Source organism: Panthera pardus, unplaced genomic scaffold (genome assembly GCF_024362965.1).
Source record: "Panthera pardus isolate Hobbes unplaced genomic scaffold, ASM2436296v1 HiC_scaffold_7, whole genome shotgun sequence".
Lineage (NCBI taxonomy): Eukaryota > Metazoa > Chordata > Mammalia > Carnivora > Felidae > Panthera > Panthera pardus.
Window position 1 is genome coordinate 47207158 of NW_026527002.1, and position 24120 is coordinate 47231277.

The window sequence follows — 24120 nt, forward strand, 5'->3', positions numbered from 1 at the left end:
TTAGTATGAACTCATGAATACTGATCTTTGCTTTTAGTTATAATCTAATACTATTATTACTTATGTTTTGCTCAAAATGTCCCAGCTTCATCTATAGAAAACTTTCAGGTTGACTTCTATATCCTTTTCACATGCTCTATCCTTAAAAAAAAATACAATATTTTTAGCACTTTCAAACTTTCTAGCATTACAAGATGCTCCAAATTTATCTTGCATTTTTCTTAGCTTTATAATCAGCCATTTCTCCAAGGACCTCTGGTTTCTTTGATTGGAGAATGGTATTTAGAAACCAAGACGTGGGATCTGAGTGTGCTCATTGCTACCAGGGTATCATTTGTTTCTAGGTTCTCTCAATAGGCAGCTAGAGAATATATGTATTTATATGAGCCCACACATACACACATATCAATATTAATTTCTGTGTGTATTTGCCTGTATGTATATATAAAATATGTACATATATGTATACATATATATGTATGCATTTGTGTAAATGTTCATATATATATATAAATATATATATTTATACTGAATATGCCCGCAGAAGACATGTTGACATCTTAACCCAAAGTACCTCAAAATGACCTGATTTGAAAATAGGGTCATCGCAGATGCAGCTATATGACTAGCACCCTGCAAAGAAAAGGAGAAGACAGAGACATGGAAGAAACACAGCCATGTGGATAGAAGTAGGGATTAGATTTAAACTGCCATAAACCAAGGAATGCCAGAGGCTATCAGAGAGGGAATAGACAAGGGAGTATTCTTCCCTAAAGCCTCTGGAGGGAGCATGGTCCCACCAACACCTTGACTGCAGACTTCTGGCCTCCAGAATTGTGAGACAATAACTTTCTATTGTGTTAAGTCACCAGTTTGTGATACTTTCTTATGGCATCCCTAGGAAACTAACACAGCACCTATATATTTGATAGTATTTCCTACCCTTTATAATCTGATAACACACAAATTTATCCACTTTACTCCAAAGGCTATCTCAGTTATATCACATTTAAGCCCATCTGGATCCTTCCTAGACCTCTGTCCTTGGTAGCAAAGACAGTATCTTATTTTTTGTTACATTGCTATCATCTGCTTCAGTGCCAGGTACAAATGCTCATTAAATGTTTGCTGACTTGAATACCTACAGGCCTCCTCTGTCCACCTGTTAGACTAGCCAGGAGAGTCTTCTTTCTAACACCTTTGTTTCCCCCCTTTTTGGCCTCAAGATCTTCTGGGTAAAGTTCATTTACCTGTCTTTCCTTCCTCCCTCCCCTCTTTCTTCCCTTTTCTTCATTTCTTCCCTCCCCTTTCTTCCTACTGTCCTTCCAACTAACATTCACTGAACACATACCATGTGCATAGATTAGTTTTAGACACCAGAGAATTAACAGTGAACAAAAGAAACAAAATCCTTGCCATCTTGGAGGCCTACATTCTAATGGGGGAGAAAAATCTAGAATTTGAACTGCAAATTACCTATGTATAAATGGCAAATAAGTAGTGGCACAGAATGATAGAATGTACTTTGGGAATGATTTCCATGTGTTATTTGGCCAGTTGTGGTCTGGTAGCCTCCTTCCCAAAACCAAAGCCCCCAGCTGAACAGCCGTACTTTTCTTACTCAATTTCTAAATTATTCTCCTCTCCCAAAGGGGAGGAAGGAGGAGGCAGAAGGGGGCAAACAAATTGGCTAGAAAAAAAAGTAGAAAGGAAGGAACAAGAATATGGATTCTCCTACAACATATTTTAACGCCAACTCTTCCTGAGCTGTGTCAGGCTGAGTATCTTACCTATGTTAATGTCTTTGTTGTTATTACATCATTAATTGAAAACACAACCTCATGATGATAATGGCTAGCCAGTACTGAGAGTTCGCTATGTGCCAGGAAGTGGTCTAGACACTCAACCAACTTGATCCTACTTACTCCTCACCACAATTCTATGAGACAAGTACTATAATTTATCATTTCACAGATGAAGAGCTGAGTGCTCAGAGAGGTAAAATCATTTGCTCCAAACCCCACAGTTAGTAACTAGCCAAGTCCAGACACAGATGTCAGTATGTCAGACTTCAAAGTCCTGACTCTTCCTCCTGTTTTCAGGGAACCCTCCCTCTCCAATAGGCAGCACTGGCTGGCCAGGCCTGCTACCCAACACAGCCTTCAGACAGAATTCTTTCCATGAAAATGTTCTACTTAACAATGGCCCCTCTTGCTGACCCTGTCCCTTTCACCACTTCATTGTGAGGGTTTTTTTTCTCTAACTCCTCTGTCCCAGGGTTCTATCTCCCTTGGTTACTGGGGTAACATATCTTGGGTGATATTTGCTGGATTTCCTATGGCCATGGCCCCTTTATCTTTCCCAGCACCTCTGAGCCATTTAACGGTCTCATTATTTAAGCCAGCTTGGAGCAATTTTCCAAAACATCCAATTAGCAAGTGCACAGAAGGAACTGGGTCCATAATTAATTAGTGATTCTAGGACACAACAAAGCAAAGGCAAAGCCAAGGATGTGGAGAGCCCTGAAGAAGCTGCGGGAAGAAGATACACACATTCCAGGATCCTTCCCCACAAAGGGCAAAGAATCAAACAAAGTGCTCACTAATTCAAATTCCAAAAGCCCTCCACACATTTTGGGATTGAACAACATCAATCACTGGGTGACAATCCCAAGTGGAACATCTCCCCTGCCAGGATGAATGGCTGCTTCTGTTTTTTTTTTTTTTTTTTTAGCCGAGAACTGATTCTTTCCCCATTGTTTTCATGCAGAAGGTTGGCCCCTCTTTCCTCCCACAACTGTTCAAGCCTCTTCAGAGACAGTCTTTCCTACAAGATGGCCCGAACCACTGGGATTTTTTGTTTGTCATCAGAACAGAAGCCAAATTAGAACACCAGGATTTAAGAGACCAAGCTAGGATGACTGTGGCGGCCAAGGAAGGGGAGACAATAGAAGAATGCCAGGATTCTCAGCTGTACTGGTACTATTCCAGTTTGAAGAAGAAAGGAGGGCTTTGGAGGAAGTTCATCCAGATCAAATTTTTCCCAGACACCGACTCATTCTCCAACACACATGTGAAGTGTAAATGACAGGGGACTGCTAGCACTGCTATTCGTGAAGGTGTTACCTTTTCATTAGGAGGAAATAAAGATTATTCCTTTGGAGTTTTTTGGTTACCTTTTTCTTAGGAGGAAGTAAGGATTATTCTGTACACTTTTTGGTTATTATCGACTCTCATTATTGCCCAAAAGGCCAGAGCCAACAAAACAAGTAGTCTGAAGAGTATTATAGCAAGTTCCCACATCTCACAGGATGACATCACCATCACATACTTGCCAGCAGTGAAAATAAGAAGACTTATAGAGAACGTTAGAGTTGTAGGAATCTTTCACTACTTTTTCTTACTTATAGCCTAATTTCCTTTCGGTTCCAGATTCAACCAATAGCCAGCTTTCAGGGCTGATCTCTATAGTAAGGGACTATACCTAAGCCCACCCATGCCCCACCCCGACAGCAAGCCACAGTCTAAGCACTTTGATTAATACCATGGCAGTGAATGCAAGCAATGTTAAATGAAAAGGAAAATGAAAATAGCTGCTAAGACATTTATAAGACAGACTAGTTACTGGTGCTGCTGCTCAAAAGAATAAATAACCATGATGCATGTTGCTAAGCAATGTTGCATTTTCAGTCCTTAATAACTCCATTAGTAACAAAGGATGACAAACTATACTTTGAGATTGATGAGATGCTTTACCTTGCTTCTGTGAATAATCAGCCTCAGCAACCATGGCTTCCAACACAAAGCAAAAATGATTACCCTTTGTCTCCTGGCTGGGATGCATATTAGAACTCAGTGGTATATGTCCGATTGGAAGGTCTAAGGGCTCTCTGCTAACCCCATTTATCCCAGTGTCTTTAAGTCTTAAATTAAAAAAAGAAAAATAAGTGAATTGATAAATAAGCACACACTCTTCCCCCCACCCCCAAATTCCTCTTCTTGGTTATTATATATGTATATGTAACAAGTGCTTGAAAACTGTGAATTTTAAATACCATATCCTTAAAGATTTGTAATACAATGGTTCATCCTTCTGATTCAAAGATAACACTGCTTTGGGGAATTCTGTGCAAGGTGGCCAACTCTGCAGACCAGTCCCAGGTCCTGGAACTATCGATGACAACTACCCCTTGGTTTAGAGATGCTAGGAAGTTGCTCAGAATAAGCTGACAACTAATGGCTTCTTGCCCTTTTCTCCCAGTTACCCAGCATTCTCTGGTTACCCAGAATTCCCAGTTACCTAATATTCCCCAGTTACTCAACATTTCCTAGCTACTATTAGGCAGAAATAGCCTGCAAGAAAATAATCTCTTCCACAGGATTCTACCAATGGAATATTGGAACTTTTCATCTCCTTAGACAAGCACACTGCACAAGAGACACTATTATCGGATCGAGCAGAGTCTGGGGCCAGACTTTTTCAGGTAGATCTCAACTATGTAATTTCCCACTGAAGTGACTTGGAGCAAAGTAATATCTTCCTGCCCCTATTTGCAATGATTAACTAAGTGGAATATGCAAAGTGCTTAAAACAGTGCCTCCTTCTGGCATCTTTTGGCTCTGGAGCAGAACTATATAAGCGTTTGCAAAAATCTTCAAATACCTCCCTGGTCAAAACAAGCAAATAATTCTGTTTCCAAAAGGAGAAAAAAGCTGACTCCAGAATTCACCCTTAGGATCTTTATTTGCTGCTTTTATATTTCAGAGGAAGCCACTGATCTAAAGAAGCTAGGAATTGCCAAAATATGAATTCCTATAACATCAAACTGTTACTAATTATGGTTCTGGTCACATGCCATATGTTTCCCAGAAATAACAAACGTTCCATGGAAAAATAAGTGGCTAATAACGGTGGGAAAAACATATAGTAAATTTCCTTGTTTTTCTTGGCTGTTAACTTTAAAATAATGAAATAGTCAATAAAAAGTATGAACATCCAACTGCAGCCACTTTTTACCACTTGAGAAAGATACTCTTGAACTACTGAAAGTTAGAAATCTTTGTTCAAAAAAAAAATGGAAAGAAAGAAATAAAAAGAAATCTGTGTTCCAAGATCACTGTCAAGTAATTTATTCTGAATCTCTTACATTTTAAATTTTGAAGAAAAAAAAAGTTACTCATGTCCCAGGTGTTTTTCCCAGTAGAAATTACAGTGGTGGATGTTAAATTAACTCCATGTGATTCTCATTTTCAGAAATAGAATTTTAAACTGCTGAAGACTTTCAATGTGCCCCCTTGAGCTGCATAAAAGAAAGGCTTTAAATATAGTTTTGTTTTTGTGGGGTTTTCTCTTCTAGAAATACATTTCTCTCAAACAATTTCTCAATATTGCCATTTAACAGGCTAAGTGTTTTAGATTTCTTTTAAACTCCTTTCATTTTTACTTAAGTAAATTTGAATGCAGCGACTTTTTGCAACTATCCAGTGAAAGAAAATTAAATTATTGATCAAGTAATCTTCACTTATAAAGGCCATACCAGCGGTAGGAGAAGGAGGTATGTTTTATTTCAGTAGCTTTTATGTGTTTAATTTTTTTAATGTTTATTTATTTTTGAGAGAGAGAGAGAGAGAGAGAAACGGAGCATGAGCAGGGTTGATGTGTTAGGCAGAAAGAGAGGTAGATGCAGAAGCTGAAAAAGCTCCAGGCTCTGAGCTGTCAGCACAGAGCCCGACACAGGGCTTGAACACACAAACCATGAGACCACAACCTGAGCAGAAGTCGGACACTCAACTGACTCAGCCACCCAGGTGCCCTTATTTCAGTAGCTTTTAAACTAAAGAGCAATATTTAAAATAAACCAGTCTGATATTCTCATTCATTCCTATTTTCTGATACAAGTAAGCCATGATAATCCTGTAGGTGCTAAAAACTGATTGAGATCTGATCCAAGTTACTTGGGAGACAGGTGCTGTTATCTATAGCATGATACTTCCACATGCAATAAATGTGTTTGCTATGTGACAGGCAATGCCAGGGGCTAGAATTATAATGATGAAAAAAGCAGACCCGGGTCCTGTCCTCATGGAGTTTATAGTCTGGGTCAATGCTCCTTAAAGTGTGGTCTGTGGACCAGAGCCACCCCCATGAACTATTCTTATCAGACTGAAACAGGACAAGTACAGATATTGCAAGTAACTATTCAGACATTTTTTACACGAGTTGGACATTGCTGCAACATCCAAATAATGTGTGGTCAAGTGGATGCATCTCATGGAATGTGGTATAGATGGGGTATATGCAGAACTTGGGTAGTTAAGTTTCACATGGAGACATCTAAGCACTAGTCATGGACAAGAGGATACATATTGGCATGTGATGAATAGGAAATTTTAAAAAGCCTAGTCATCCCCATAGATAGTTTGAAAAGCACTAATCTAGTGCTTTCCAAGCATTATAGGAAAGAGAGAAAGAGGGATGGAAGGGAGGGAGGGAGGGAGGGAGGAAGACGGGGAGAGATAGAGAAAGAAAGGGAGAGTTTAATCCCAACTGAGAACATTTGAGAAAGTTCCATGTAAGACATGATTCTTAAGCATGAATTCGAATTTCAGGGGTTAGAGATCACAGCACAAGAAGAGCTATGAAGGCAGAAAAGTGCAAGGAGATGACCATCCTGTTACTCAGGCCACCTAGTTCATTGCTGTCAGAGAGTGATATGGGGACAGGAGCAAAGGGAGGTAAAGCAAATGAATCTCAGGAGGCGGACTGCAGCCAGTTAGTAGAAAGCTTTGAGCACCATGAAAAAGAATAAGAACTTTCTTTTTGAGAAATTAGTAGTTTTTAAATATTCCTGAGGGGGGCCTGGGTGGCTCAGTCAGTTAAGCGTCCAACTTTGGCTCAGATCATGATCTTGCGGTTCGTGGGTTCAAGCCCCACTTTGGGCTCTGTGTTCACAGCTCTGAGCCTGGAGCCTGCTTCAGATTCTCTCTCTCTCTACCCCTGCCCCACCTGCACTCTGTCTCTCTCTCTCTCTCTCTCTCAAAAATGAATAAACATTTAAAAAAACTTTTTAATATTCCTGAATACAGTAGTGACAGGAAACAAAGCTCTATTTTACAAAACAATATAGTGGTCTCACTTGAAATATATAAAACATTTTGAGGCAGGAGGCCTTTAGGTAAAATAAATGATTAAGGCCCCTGGACGGCTCAGTCTGTTAAGTGGCCGACTCTTGATTTCGGCTCAGGTCATGATCCCAGGGCTCCTGAGTTCGAGCCCTGAGCGGAGACCTACATCAGGATCTGCACTAACAGTGCAGGGCCTGCTTGGGATTCTCTGTCTCCCTCTCTCTCTGCCCCTCTCCAACTCATGATCTCTCTCTCTCTCTCCCCCTCTCCCTCTCCCTCTCTCTCTCAAAAATAAATATATAAACATTTAAGACATAAATAAAACAATAACAAAAAGGAATTTAAAAAAAATAGTTCCCCTAATGGTGCCATGTATTAGTTACATGTCTAAGTAAATTTATGCAATATTAAGTCTTCCCAGGCACCATAGTGTAGTAAAATACCACTTTAGAAGATCTATTCATGCATGATTACGGTAATTTTCGAATGTCATTTCTTAGCTGAACAGTGGCAGAGAGAACACACATTCTTCCATGTTCAGAAACATTGATTAAACCACAGATATCAAGGGAACATTAAACCAATACACTATTGTAATAACTTACACTAAAATGTTAAGTGCCAGCACCAAAGGACAGAAGAGTGGCACTTTTTTCTCTCTGTTGTTCTCAGCCTCCCATCAAACTAGAATTGAACTCATTAAATGTGCCTCATTTAAGTTTCTATGTGTCCCCTAGAGGCTCTTAATTCTTGCAGCTGAATGAGTTGGAGTCTTTTTAAGATTCCCATAAGCGTATCTTTTAAAAAATCAGGTGATCCACCAAGTAAGTTTTAAACTTTGAGGGTAAAATTTTATAGTTTTAATAAAACAATCCTCTCAAAGTGTAGGCACCCTCCCCCACAGAAAAACGTATTACCACGTTAGAATTTCACAGGTTTGGCTGAGTAAAAATCTAATTGGTTACCCTTCTAGCTCAGGTTTCATAATATCATTTTTAATTGTGATGTAGGAACTACAGAATTACAAAGACACCATCCTGTTAAACTGAAAGCTATGCATTTAGGATTGCACATGTTTTCTTTTTTTTTTTTTTTTTTTTTTTTCAGCGTTTTTTATTTTTTTTTATTTTTGGGACAGAGAGAGACAGAGCATGAACGGGGGAGGGGCAGAGAGAGAGGGAGACACAGAATCGGAAACAGGCTCCAGGCTCCGAGCTATCAGCCCAGAGCCTGACGCGGGGCTCGAACAAACAGACCGCGAGATCGTGACCTGGCTGAAGTCGGACGCTTAACCGACTGCGCCACCCAGGCGCCCCGAGGATTGCACATGTTTTCGATACAACTATAATACCAAGCTAGAACACAGGATTGGGAACCAGTGACTATGATATACTTAAGCAGTGGTTCTCAAGTGAGAAAGTGAGTTTGCCCCTCCCAAGAGGCATTTGGCAATACTAGAGATGACTGTCATGATGGGGGGGGGGGGGGGGCGCAGGAGGAGATAGTATTGGTACCAGAATGCTACCAAACATTCTCCATGCATGGGACAGCCCCTCACAACAGAATGATCTGATCCAAATGTCAACAGTGCGCCTGAGAAACCCAGTACTAAAGGAGCACATGAACATTTCCATTACTTTTGGCCTATATGGGAATAATAATTTTGATTCATACAATCTGAACATCAAAAGTCAGGAAGTTCCTAGGGACTAAAACAGATTATTATTAGGCCTCCCTTTGCTATAATGAACTCTCCTCTCAGTTTTGCAAGCAAGACCCGAAGGTGACCCTTAGAGGTGCCCTGGTTTAGTTCCATCAATGGTGATACTTTATATGCAGATATGCAACGCTGTCATCAGGGAAGCTTCAAGGAGATCTTCAGAAAAGACAGGCATGACTGAAAATTCGAACAAGGTTCCAGATGTGTATTATTTTCGGAGTCATAAGGCACTGATGATTTTAAGATGGACCATCAATTAAATAACAGCTTTTGGGAATGTGGCAAAGAAATACCTTTTCTTAAATGTGTACATTGATTGTAGGATGTGAATCTTTTTTTTAGAGACGGTAAATGTGCAAAATTTACAAAATATATTAGGTGTGTAATAAGATGTACTGAGTTCTTTTTGTAAAAAGAAATAGACTGAAATACTCTCTCTTAGATGCTTCTCGATCAATGTTAGCTTCCGTTGTTTTCATTTAAATCTTTGTATTGCTCCCCTCCTGCTCCCTGCACAAGTCCAAGAAGAGGAGGTAAGGTGCCAGGTGGGCTGTGGTATCATGAGATCCTCAGAAACAAGAATACAAATCTCACAGCTTCCCTCTCGTGGAGTTTCACCCGAGTCTTCAACTGTGAGTTGAGTACAATGAAGAACACCCGTGCTAAGCATGGTCTTAGCGCTGCTAGAACATATAAACTTAATGAAACAAAGGAATAACTACACTTGGATGCAATACAATAAATATCTGAAATTATTTTTAAAATTCCACCTAAAAACTACCCACACCACTTATACACAAAAACTTACCATAAGACCTATATATTATTTCCTTATTGGCACATTATCTGCTTGTTCCACTAGAATTTAAGATCCATGTGAATAGGGATCTTGTCTCGTGTTTATTGGCTGAATGAGTGAATGAATGAGTGAACATCATCTCCCAAAGAGCAGAGTCATTATAAAACTGCAAGTTTCTTTTATTTTCACACTAGTGACACAGGTCAATAGGACTCACTGTGTATAATAAGCTACTCACATTCATTCACTCATGTATTAGTCTCTCATAATCTGTTCCTGCCACCTTTCTAGCTTTCCCTCTTTCTCTCCAGCTACACTGCCCTTGGTTCAGTTCCCAGTAAGCTCCATGTTCCCTGCTACCTGAGGGCCTCTGCCCAGAACACTCCCTTTCATGTTTGCAATCTCTTCAAATTTCTTCAGGGAAGTCATCCCTGATCACCACTTACCTAGATGTAGTGCCTGTGTTTTATGGTCTCAGTTTCCCATGTTTGTTTGTTTGTTTTTTCCCATCATAGTAATGGTCACATTTGTAAAATGTGTGCAATTATTTCATTAACATTTCCCTCCCATCCCACACCCCTCAACTACAGGCAGAAACCATACCTATCTTGTTCCCCATGAATATTGCCATCATTTAACACAGGGCCGTCACATAGCCAGTGCTCAATATTTATCGGGTGAATAAATGAATTATGTTTCTAGGAATATTATGTTACCAGATATACAGGTCTAGGATATACTAGATCATTCTCCACTAGGACTCAAGTTAGTAGGTACTTAATCAACACTTTTGGGCTAAATGGAATCATTTATCTACTGTCATTGAACTACATGCTCCTAAGTCTACATGATACTAATGGAACGTATTGCAAAATTGTTGAGAAACCAACTGCTCTCTTTCTATTCTGTTTTCTACACACTAATAAAAACGCAGCTTGGTTTATTTATTTTTTTTTTCAATGAATTTTTTTAGCTGTTTTGCATTAAGAACATGACTGCGTGGAAAGTAGTTGTCAGCGAATCAATTATTTGGATGATCAGTATCTGTCTCTATTTGAAAACAGCTGGAAGCATACTTTAATTATCCCCTAGATATTTGGTGTCTTCTACTCTTGGGCTCAGAGATAATTTCTCCCCATGACTGTTCTTGAATGATAGATATTCTGTTGACACAATAGGTGGGGCGTTTTTTTGATAGAGGAGAATTTATAGGTAGATATTCTGTTGACATAACAGGTGGGTTTTTTTTTTTGATACAGGAGAATTTATAGGAAATTGACAATAAAGAGTGGTGAGCTCCCAGGCTAGAAGGATTAAAATAATATTTGTAAGAGGAGAAGGAAGGAGGTGTCTAGTGCAAAAACTATAGAAAAATAGAATTCCATGTAATATCGTATAACTGAGAAGCCAGTTACATAGAAAGCCTTGGGGAAGATATGATTTCTTGGGGATCCAGACAAAATGACTCTAGCCTCAAGGAGCTAAAGAGAGACACCCAGATGACAGGAAATCAGAAATAATTGTAAACCTGGAGTCTATTCATATACTTCACTTTAAAATAGTTTCTTTACATGTATCTTTCCTACCTATTGCTATCAGGATCTCTGTCACTAGGTAAGGTGACACCTGAAATTCTTGAACAAATTCCAGAATGCACAAGAAATGGGGCAGTATTTGCTAACTTAGGCCATCCATTTGGAAAGTCCCAGTTAGAAGATTTGGCCTCTATTCCAGAGGTCATCCTTATCCCTGCCTTGTCCACACCTCCCTCAAGACCACAGTAGTCTTGAAGCAGGAAGTGGCTCCTTCACTGCCTCAAGACCTCTTCTGTCGATTTCTCATCCAAACTGTCCTCCTCTGAATCTGGAAGATGCCTTGAATCTGCAGCATCAACTTCAGCGGCCTAGCCTTTCTCTGCTCCACATAAACCAGAGACGAAGTCGAGCCTACCTGGGGCTCACTCACACAGAGAATCTACAGTAAGGAATCACCTGTCTCTGAAATCACAGAAGAGAGACCTGCACACTTGAGGAAGGGCAGGAATGTCAGAAGCTAATCGCAGGCATATGGATTCTCCACACCTCCATGTCTAGGGGAATGGTTGCATCACACTCCTGCTTTGCTGTCTTTTGGCCAAGAACACATATTTTCCTATTACTCTTTGGTTTGACGTCAGAAAGATCCAAGGAACTAATGCAATGGCTACTATCATGTTTATGGCTGTGATAGCCATAGTACTTCAACCAGATTATCCCAAGACGTAAGAGCCTCTCACTACCAACTTAAATGCTCAATTCTATTTTGGCTTCCACGAGCAATATGCTGGAGTTGAGGCTTAGTTCTTGACGATACGAAGAAAGAAAAAATTAGTTTGCTTAGCATGACCTCAAATACTTTATTATTGTCCTATGTATCGCATTAAAAGGACTGGCCTACCAGAGTTGGATTACAGACCTTTCCCTTTCACATTCTTATTACATCCAGATAAGCCATGTTGCTCATCTAATGCCTCAACTTAATGGGGACAAAGGAAGTGGGATGAAAAAAAGCTGAGTACATTTAAATTTCATTTTGCATCAACTTATTTCCCTTCCCTGCAACACCAGGAAAATACACTTGGTTTTGTTCTTACCCACATTTGTTTTATGTTTGCCATTTATTCTTCGTTTAAAACTGTCTGGTCAAGTAAACGTCAGGTTAATATTCACGCCTTATTTACAAACAGCCACAAAAACTATTACCAGGACCTAAGCCATATTACCTTGCCTATAAATCTTGGCTTGGCTCTCATCTGGGGCCATTAGCATATCTTGAAAATTTTCCAAGAACTTCATATATCAGTAGATTTCCTTTCCTGAAAAGCCAATTTCCTAAATATTCAATGAGATGGCTTTCGAGACCCACATCAACAAATTAGGAAATTAATCATGTTCCTAACTTAACAGGAAATCCACTATTGCTGGTACTGCCGTCCTAATTGTACCATAATAGAATTTCAAAAGAATTGTTTCTGAATTAAAAAAAAATCCCATCTACTTGCTGCACAATATCTTCTTCAATTTTCCTTACCAAAGAGTAGATGTAGAAAGTAAGGAACGGCACATACAGGAAGAAAGTCAGGTTTTTACTTCATGATCATGTCCCCTATTTGTTTTTTTTTTTAAGTAAATTTCTTACACTTAAATAAGGTTCCCATTTAATCAGAGTCACCACAGAAGAGATTTTTTTAAAAAGTAGAAAGGGTGCATAGTTTTCTTGTCACTAATACACAAATTCATCCGGAGTTCAAGTAGAAATGTACACCTCATGACAAAGCTCTAATGGCAGCTAATAAGCCAGCACGTTTTATTTACCAGACAGCAAACATACAAACCCACAATAGCCTAACTAGGATGCAACATTTTGCCTTCTGAATCATAATTTAATAATAATCACAACTTAAAACCCAGACATTCAAGAGGTTAAAAAAAGGAACTCACAATCAGCAGTCAGACAGCGCCTCGGATTGCACAGCCTTCCACAGGATCACGACAGATTTTATCACCAGCAGCTCCGTGGCCCTGCAACTGAGATCACTCATAATTAATGAATATTTTATTTGAACATTTGACAGCTCAGTAAGCAGTTTATGTAAGGCCGTTACTTTTATTTCTTCTGTAGTTGCCTTTGCAAACAGGAAACAGGAAACACACCTTCAAGAACACTGACATATCTCAGCCTAATTGGTCTTTGGCTTAAAGTACCCAGGGGCGAGTCTTATACCACAGGGGAGATAAGTGCAGTCCCCAAAAGTATGAGACTCAGGTCTTAGCACTTCACAGTTTAAAATCATTTAGACAGATGCTGTGCAGTCCATTTATAACAGAGAGAAACTGGCCTTCTCAGTAACATTCAGGCCTCATGGCCTTAATCCTGGAAGGACTATAAACTTTAGAATAAACTCATGTATATACCAATATATATAATATGTACACATATTATATATAATACACACATATGTGTTTACATATGTACATAAATATATACTATATTAAGTAATGCATTATTTAAAACATATATATGTAATATATTATTTTAAATAATATATATTTAAATAATATATATTAAATATAATATAGTTATATTGTTATGTTATATTATATTATTATATTTATATACTTATAAATATATATTAATAATATATTTATTATATTTATATACTTATAAATATATATTAATAATATATTTATTATATTTATATACTTATAAATATATATTAATAATATATTTATTATATTTATAAATATAAATATATATTATATTTATATAACAGGATTTCCTGTTAAGTTAGGAACATGATTAATTTCCTAATTTGTTGATTATATAAATTAATATACATTAAATAATATATATTTAAATAATATATTTAAAATAATATATATATTTTTGCCTAAACCATATATTGGAAACAATCACTCAGGAATCTTTTGGCTACAAATAACACAAACCCCACCTCAAACTCACTGATTCAAATAAATAACAAGACAAGGAACTATTTTGGTTCATTGAGCTGGGGAAAAAAATGTCCAGGTGTATGGTTGGTTTTGGGAAAACAGAGGTTCACCACATCATTTGATTCTCTGGAGTTCTCTTGGCACAGGTATTCTCTGTAGATTGATTTCAACCTCAGGCTGCCTCCTTTCATGGTACAAAAAATACTAGCTGCAGCAATTCAAGACCACTTATGTATCTTTCAAGAGGATAGTGTTAGCACTCTGGCAGTCCCAAATTCTGAGGTCACTCAGATTGCCCATCACTGAATCAGTCACTACTACTTTGCTGAATGGCTTTAAATTAATCAAGGCTTATCCCTGGAGGTGAGGGTAGAAACATTCCAAAGAAAAATCGCATGGGAAGTCACTCAAGATACTGGAAGGGAAAAGGGATTATTATGGAGGAAATCAACAAATGTCCAGCACAACAATCTTTGGCAGTAACCTGAAGATTGGTATTTGAGGATGTGCATCCATGAGAACACTGTGTTCTCTAAAGATGTCAACAAGAGAATGAGCTGAGGTTCAAGAGATACTGATTACCCAAATCTTTACATTCAGGTGGGCTTTCTGTTAACATTAGATTTGCTCTCTAAAAACATAGGTCACGAGAGGCATCTGGGTGGCTCAGTTGGTTAAACGTCCAACTCTTGGTTTCAGCTCAGGTCATGATCTTGTGATTTGTGGATTCAAGTCCTGCGTCGGGCTCTGTGCTGACAGTGCAGAGCCTGCTTGGGATTCTCACCCTCTACCTCCCTCTCTCTTTCTCTCTTTCTCTCTTTCTCTCTTTCTCTCTCTCTCTCTCTCTCTCTGCCCCTCCCATGTGTATGTGCTCTTTCTCTAAGTAAAATAAATAAAAAAGCTTTAAGAAAAAGAATATAGTTCAGGATATTTCCATTTTGTTTATGAAATACATTTTATAGTGTATGAAGTGCTCCTGCATTTGACTTTGATCTTCCATTTTGACCTCCAAACAACTCTGTCGGGGATGGGGGAGGAACAGGCATTCCTAATGGAAGTTTAGAGAATGGGGCAGACACTGCTGGTTACCTATCCAATTCCCAGCATACTGTTTTTCTTTACAGAACCTTGATTTTGTTCAGGGCAGCAATTTGCCCTGTTAAAACCACAGCTAAGGATGGACAGGTGGAACAGCTTGGACCCTGGAGGTGTAAGCTAACATTACGGCGTAGGCTTCCTGGAAAAGCTCTTTTAAAAAAAAAAAAATGTTTATTTATTTTTTGAGAGAGAGACAGATCACGAGCAGGGGAGGGGAAGAGAAAGAGGGAGACACAGAATCTAAAGCAGGCTCCAGGCTCCAAACCATCAGCACAGAGCCCGATGCGGGGCTCGAACCCAAGAACCGTGAGATCATGACCTAAGCCAAAGTCAGATGCTTAACTGCCTGAGCCACCCAAGTGCCCCCTAGAAAAAGCTCTTTAAAGAGCTCTCCACTTGCTTTTTGCTCTTTGCGCTTCCTCTTCTTCATGCCTGAAACATTGATACAAGGCCAGAGATAGAGACATACTTTGCAGTCATGAAGTGACAAGCATGAAGACAAGAGCCACACGCTGTGAAGCCTAAACTGAAAAAAGGAGCCACTACACTAGTCCTGGTTTTCCTGCTCCCAGGCTGTTATATGAGGGGAACAAAACAAAACAAAACAAAACAAAACAAAACAAAACAAAACAAAAAACACCTTTATTTGGCTAAGCTGCTGTAGAAGGGTTCTTGTTACAGGAGCTGAACGTACTCTGGATACAAGAAGCTTTTGCAACCACGTAATGACAGATCAAGGCTTAACTCCAGGCTCCTGATTCCTTGTCCAGCAATATTTCCCATAAACAGCAGTGCCTTTCCAAAAGCAGAATCTGTACTCTGAATACCACACAAACAGGCATGTTAAATTTATGCTTTCTTTCTTAACAAATAGCTTATTTGAATGATCTGAGTCATAGTTCAAATGGTGAGAGGAGATTCATTGCTTTTCATTGCTTTTGTTTTTGGTTTCTTTAGCTTTTTAACACGTGACACTCAAGCACTTACAAAACCGCTAAAGCAAGAATGCCTTGGCTACAGTAAAGGAAACCCATCATTTGACCAAAATTTCTTTCAAAGTTGCCTAAAGGAGAATTGGCCATCTTCCAAAATCTCACCATGGTTGAATTTTCTTCCTGGACCTTCTCATGAACTCAGGTATTAAAAGACAAAAGAGGAGTAGGAACTTGGAAATCACCACTCTGTCCTAACAACAAGTAGAATTCAAGAACTCCTCTTGGAACACGTTAAGAGAGGGAAGCACACAGGGCAAACTGCTGTCCCCCAGATTAGAGAGATGGACGGATGGCTTCCCTGAGCAGGGACTTACCAGCAGCAACTGCTGTAGGAAGTAGTGCTGGGGTAGGAAAACTTGAACTGTAATTTCTGAATTGCTGGAATTTCTGTGGGGACAACTCTGAGAGTTAAAAGCTCTGGGGGCACCTAATCAAAAGGGAGCTTTCCCAATACTGTGAGATTTACTTGCAGGACATCTACCAGATTCCCACAGTAAATATCAGAGAAAAATCCCCTCCAGCTTCCAGAATGCAGAGGGCGAAAGGAACCATTTTGAAATATGCCAGAGCACTCTGTTCTTTTTCTTTTTTTAAATTTATTTATTATTTATTTTGAGAGAGCAGGTTGGGGAGGGGCAGAGACAGAATCCCAAGCAGGCTCCGAACTGTCAGTGCAGAACCCGACGCAGGGCTTGAACTCACGAACCGTAAGATCATGACCTGAGCTGAGGTTTGACTGAACCACCCAGGTGTCCCAGAGCACTCTGTTCTTAGCAAGGCACACCCTCTGGGTAAACTAGTTAATGAGAGCCTAACCTGCTAGAGTATTATGAGAACCTAACTGACCTGGGAAAGGGAAATACTGAAACCAGTCTCCTCTAGCCTTCAATGTGGGAGAAAGCAAATACTGAACTTCAGTCCACTCCAGCCATCCTGAGAAAAGGGGGAGAAAAAAACTGCAACACTGTGATGGTCACAGTCCAGAGGCACAGGCTTGCTAAAAGGCTGATCACAGAATGCGTAAAACACCTCCTCTCTCTGAGAACCTCACCACCACATTACTAAAGATCTATTTATAGCAGTTCCTTTCACCTGGTACATTGTATCTGGCTAGCAGGAAAAATTTACAAGGCATACCAAAAGAAAAAGCGCCCGTGCGCGAGCGCCGCGCGCTGCGCGCGCGCACACACACACACACACACACACACACACACAACTTGAAGAGACAGAGCAAGCATCAGTAGCAGTCAAGGCTGGGAAGTTGGAATTAAAAGACAACAGAGCTCTCACAAAAGGTTGAAATAATTTACTGAGCCAAAAGTCAAGGAATCACACCCAAAGATCAATTCCAGAGGGATTAAGGACTTAGCTGTAAAAAAAAAAAAAAAAAAAAGTTATAATGCAGAAGAAAATATAGAACATCTTTCAGACCTCCAAATGGGAAAAGGGTTCTTAAGGCACAAAACTGTTTATTGCAGAAGGAAAGATTGATAAATGTTCCCTACTATAATATTAAGATCTTTGTTTATCAAAAAGTACAATAAAGAGGGACACCTGGGTGGCTCAATTAGTTGAACACCGAACTCTCGATTCGGCTCAGGTCATGATCCCAGTGTTGTGTGGTCAAGTCCTGCATTGGGCTCCATGCTAAGTGTGGACTCTGCTTAGGAGTCTCTCTCACTCTCTCCCTCTTCCCCTCTCCCCCATGCATGCATTCTCTCTCTCTCTCTCTCTCTCCCTCTAAAAAACAAAAACAAAAAAAGTATGATAAAGAAAGCAAAAAACTTGCCAACATCTGCCACAAGTTTGCAGCAAGTAAAATCAACAAAAGGCCAGTTTTTAGATTATATAAAGAAATGTTACAAATCAGTAAAAGACAACATAATAGAAAAATGAGCAAAAGATCTGACACATTGTCACAGAAGAGAAAAACAAGAATGGTAAATGTACATATAAAAAGACAAGCAACCTCATTTGTAATCAAGAAAATGCAAATTTAGCTGATGGTGGGTGTATTAGTTGATATAAGCCTCTCAAACAATTTAACTTTAACTCATGAAGTTGAATGTTTTCCGTGCCCTCCAACCCAGCAAACACACGCCTACCTATATTCTCTAGAGAAATTCTTGCATAGCAGCACTGGAAAACAGGCACAAAATGTTTACAACACCTTTCTTAAAAAAAAAAAAAAAAAAAAAAAGCTATATTTAACACAGATGCCCACCAACAGGTAAAGAAATAAACTGAATTACATACATATAATGAAATATTAGACAACAAGGAAAATGAATAAATCATAGCTACAGGCAACAACTTGGGTGAACTGTAAAAGCACAAAGAATGAAAAAAAGCAAGTATTGGTGACTTGTTTTTATAAATAAAACCCAAGAAGAGCACATACAAACAATACTTTTGTTTAGGTAAGCCTATATCTAATACATTTTTATAGTTACATTTCATTTTAACACACGTGAAGATCTGTGTAACCAGCACTGCAATCAAGGTACAGAACTATTTATCACCACACAGAACAACATCCTACTACCATTTACAGCCACACCCATCCTCTCAGCTCCCACCCCTTATCCCTCGAAACCACAAATTTGTTCTCCATCTTTATAATTTTGTTATGTCTAGAATGTTAATAAGTGGAAACATATAATATATGACCTTTTGATGTTGGGTTTTTAAATTCAGCATAATGCTGAATTGAGATCCCAGGCACTGCCTGTATCCAAGTTGTTATTTGTATCAATAGTTGGCTCCTTTTTATTGCTGAATAGTATCTCACCGTTTGCATGTATATTTAACCACTGTATATTTAACCACTTTTGTAGGACGTGTTGGTTGTTTTCAGCTTTTGGCTTATTACAAACAAAGCTGTTGGGAAAAATTGTCTATAAGTTTTTCTGCGGACGTAAGTTGTTTCTCTGGGATAAATGCCCAGGAGAGTGACTGCTGGGTCTTATGATTCAGTTTAGGTTTAGTTTTTAAGAAACTGCCAAGCTATTTTCCAGAGAGGCTGTACCATTTTAACCACCATCAATGAATAAGAGATTCAATTTTGCCACATCTTTGCCAGCATTTGGCATTATCACTATTTATTTCAGGCTATTTTACTAGACGTGTAGTGATATTTCATTATGGTCTTCATTTGCATTTCCCTAATACCTAGTAATGTTGAACATCTTCAAGTGCTTATCTGCCATCTACACGTCCTTTTCAGTGAAATGTCTCTTTCTATCTTTTGCCCATTCTCTAATAGAACTGTTTCTTTTTTAACTAAGTTTCGAATTCTTTATATAGCCTAGATTTAAGTCCTTTGTTAGGTACATGTTTTGTAAGTTTTTTCTCCCCATCTATAGCTTGTCTTTTCATATTCTTAACAAAGTCCTTCATAGAGCAAACATTTTTAATTTGGATGAATTTAATTTTTTTTCTTTTAGACATTATGCCTTTAGTGCCATGTTTAAGGACTCTTCACACAGCCAAAAGTCCTGAATATTTTCACCCATGTTTTCTTCTAAAATTTTTATAGTTTAATATTTTATATTTAAAATTTTTTTAAGTTTATTTATTTATTTAGAGAGAGACAGAGATAGCATAAACGGGGGGAGAGTCAGAGATAGAGGGAGAAGATAAAGAATCCCAAGCAGGCTCTGCACCATCAGCACAGAGCCCGATGTGGGGCTTGAACTCACAAAACTGTGAGATCATGACCTGAGCCAAAACAGAGAGTCAGACACTTAACCGACTGAGCCACTCAGGCGCCCCTATATTTTATATTTAAATGTATGATCCAATCGGAGTTAAGCTGTGGGGTTTTTAGGTTGAGGTTATCCGGCTGCTCCAGCACTAATGCTGAAAAGAATATCTTATCTCCATTGAATTGCTTTTACATACTCCTCAAAAATCAGTTGGCTGTATTTATATGTGACTACTTACAGGTCTTCCATTGAGCTATGTGTCCATCCCTCCCTCTGCTATTTCCACAGTCCTCATTATTGTGGCTATAGAAGTCTTGAAATCAAGTAGAGTGATTCCTCCCATTTTATTCTTTTTCAAAACTGGTTTAGACATTCTAGTTCCTTTCCCTTTTTGTATAAATTTTTATTTTATTTTGTTTTGTTTTTATCAAGTTTAAACATTTTTATTCCAGTATAATTAACATACAGTGTTATGTTAGTTTCAGGTGTACAATATAGTGATTCAACAATGCTATACATTACTTAGTGCTCATCATGATAAGCACTATTTCTCCATCATCTATTTCTCCCTTCCCCCCATCCATCTCCCCTCTACTAACCCTCTGTTTATTCTCTATAGTTAACAGTCTGTTTCTTGGTGCCTCTCTCTCTCTCTCTCTCTCTCAAACTTATTTATTTATTTCGAGAGAGAGAGCAGGGAAGAGGCAGAGAGACAGGGAGAGAGAAAATCCCAAGCAGGCTCCCTTGGTGTCAGCAAGGAGCCAGATGCTTAACCAACTAAGCCATCCAGGCACCCCATCTCTCTTTTTTCCCTTTGTTCATTTGTTTTATTTCTTAAATTCCACATAAGAGTGAAATCATATGGTATTTGTCTTTCTCTGACTGATTTTATTTCACTTAGCATTATACTCTCTAGCTCCATCCACATTGTTGCAAATGGCAAGATTTCATTCCTTTTTATGGCTGAATAATATTCCGTGTGTGTGTGTGTGTGTGTGTGTGTGTGTGTGTGTGTACCACATCTTCTTTATCCATTCATCTATTGATAGACACTTGGGCTGCTTCCATAATTTGGCTATTGTAAAAACTGTTGCAGTAAACATGAGGGTGCATATATCTCTTTGAATTAGTGTTTTTTTATTCATTGGGTAAATACCCAGGAGTGCGATTACTGGATTGTAGGTAGTTCTATTTTTAACTTTTTTTTGAGGAAACTTCATACTGTTTTCCACAGTGGATGTACCAGTTTGCCTTCCCACAAAAAGTGCACAAGGATTCCTTTTTCTCCACGTCCTTGCTAACACTTGTTGTTTCTTGTGTTGTTCATTTTAGCCATTCTGGCAGGTGTGAGGTGACACTGTAGTTTTGACTTGCATTTCCCTGATGATGAGTGACATTGAGTATCTTTTCATATGTCCATTGGCCATTTATATGTCTCCTTTTTGTGTAAATTTTTAGAGTAATCTTGTCTATATTTACAAAAATCTTTTCTGGAATTTTTGTAAGAATTTCATTAAACCTAAATATCAATTTGGGGAGAGTTGACATATCCACTATGTTGAATCTTCCAATCCATGAATTAGATTCATAGTATGGCTCTTCATTTATTTAGATCTTCCCATTTGATTTCTTTCATCAGCATTTTGTAGTTCTCAGCATACAAATCCTACATGTTATGTTAGATTTACATATAAGTTTCATATGTTTTTGAGCTATCATAAGTGATATTGTACATTTAATTTCAATACCCATGTATACATTGCTAGTATATAGAAATACAGTTGATTTTTGTTTCTTTTATACCCTTCAACTTAGCTGAACTTACCTATTAGTTCTAGTGTTTTGTAGATTCCACTGGATTTTTCTCATGCCATCTGCAAACAGAAACAATTTTATTTCTACCTTCTGATCTGTATGCCTTTTATTTTCTCTTCTTAGTTTATTGTACTGTGTAGAACTCCCAGTAGTATGTTGAATAGTTGTAATGACAAAGAACATCCTTGTCTTGCTCCTGATATTATGGGGAAAGAATTCAGTCTTTCACTATTAAATATGCTGTTAGCTGCAGGTGTTTGATAGATATTATGAAATCAATTTTAGGAAGTTCCCTCCTATTCCTATTTTTGAGAGTTTGTTTTTTTTTAAATCATGAATGGGGGTTGAACTTTGTCAAATACTTTTTCTGCTTCCATTAGCATGATTGTGATTTTTTTCTTTAGATTGTTTATATGGTGGGTTATACTGCTTGATTTTCAAATATTGAATGAGTCTTACATCCCTAAAATAAACTCCACCTGATCATGGTATATACTTATTTTTATATAATTATTTTTATACATAGCTGAATGCTATTTGCTATTTGTTAAGAAATTTTGCATTTATCTTCATGAGAGCCATTAGTCTCTAGTTTTCTTACATTGTATTGTCTTTTTCTAGTTTTGGTATCAGAATAGCTTCATAAGATGAAGCTTTTCTATTTTCTGGAAGAGAGTGATAGAATTGATGTAATTCTTTAAATATTTGGTAGAATTTTCCAGTGAAACCAACTGGATCTGGAATTTTCTGTTTTGGAAGGACTTGTATGAAATGGATTCGTTTCCCAAAAAGCACAAGCTACCACAACCCACACAACAAATACAGATAATTTGAATAGCCTTATACCTAAGAAAATTTAATTAGTAATCTGGAAACTTCCTTCCAAAACAGAAAATGTGTAGAGTTGTTTGAAGTATTCCTTTATTTTTCTTTTGATGCCTGCACATCTATAGTGATGGTTAGTCTTTTTGATTTCAGATACTGGTAATGTGTGTCTTCTCTCTGTCAGTGTTGTTGAAGGCTTATCAATGTTGATCTTTTCAAAGAATCAGTTTGGGCTTTAATCTATTCTCTCTATTGTTTGTCTCTTTTCAATTTTATTGGTTTTTGTTCTTTATTATTCTTTCTTAAGCCTGCTTTGGGTTCATTTGCTCCTTTTTACAAATTAAAAAAAAAAAAAACTAGTTTCTGGGGGCACCTGGGTGGTTCACTCAGTTAAGCATCTGACTTCAGCTCAGGTCACAATCTCACGGTTGGTGGATTTGAGCCCTGAGTCGGGCTCTGTGTTAACAGCTCAGAGCCTGCAGCCTGCTTTGGATTCTGTCTTTCCCTCTCTCTCTCTCTCTGCCCCTTCCTCACTTCTGTTCTCTCTCTTTCTCTCTCTCTCTCAAAAATAAATAAACTTAAAAAATAGTTTCTAGAGATGAGAATTTCAATTATTAACTTGAGACTTCTCCTCTTTCCTAACATACTTAGTGCTATAAAATTCCCTCTCAGAACTGCGTTAGCTGAGCCTCACAAATTTTGTTATGTTGTATTTTCATTTTCATTTACTTCAATGTATTTTTAAAAATTCCCTTAAGAATTCCTCTTTGACCCACAGATGTTTTAGAAGTTTGTTGTTTCAGTTCTAAGTATTTAGAGATTTTCCTGTAATGTTTCCATTATTGATTCCTGGTCTGATTCCGCTGTAGTCAGAGAATACACTGTATGATTTCGATTCTTTAAATTTGTTGAGGTTTGTTTTATGGATTATGGCCTATCCTGTCATATATTTTGTGGCACTTGAAAAGAATGTCTTTTCCCCTGTTGCTGGGTGGATTCTATAAACATAAATCAGATCTGGTTGACTGATCATGTTTCTGTGTTCTCTGTACTGGCTGGTTTTCCATCTAGTTCTATGAATTGTTAAAAAAAGGTGTGTTGAGGTTTCCAACTCTAACTATAGAGTTGTCTATTCTTTCAGTTATCAGTTTTTCTTTCACATATTTTGCTCTGTTTGGTACATATTTAGGATTTGTGTGCAAAATATTATGTTTGCTATGTCTCTTTGGTAGATTGACCCTTTCATCATTATGTAATGTCCCTCTGTCCCTGGTCTGTTTTTTTTTTTCTTTTTTCTTAGAAGTCTTCTTTATCTGATCTTAATATAACCATTCTTGCTTGCTTCTGATTAATGTTTGTATGATATATCTTTTTTCTATCTTTTTACTTTCACTCTCCTATATTGATATATTTGAAGGTAGTTTCTTGTAGACAGCATCTAGTTGGGTCATTTTTATTTTTATTTTTTTTTTAATTTTTAAGTAAGCTCTATGCCCAATGTGGGGCTTGAACTCACAACCCTGAGATCAAGAGTCAAATACTCC

The 24120-nt window shown here is 38.1% G+C and overlaps 1 protein-coding gene across 1 annotated transcript in view; it reads right to left on the minus strand.

Annotated features, from left to right (window-relative positions):
• NCALD (neurocalcin delta) overlaps positions 1–24120 on the minus strand; it is a 272455-nt gene that overhangs the window by 145071 nt on the left and 103264 nt on the right. The window contains exon 2 of the mRNA XM_019467962.2: positions 13123–13209. The gene's annotated coding sequence lies outside the window, so the exon portion shown is untranslated. The remainder of the gene's footprint in view (positions 1–13122; positions 13210–24120) is intronic.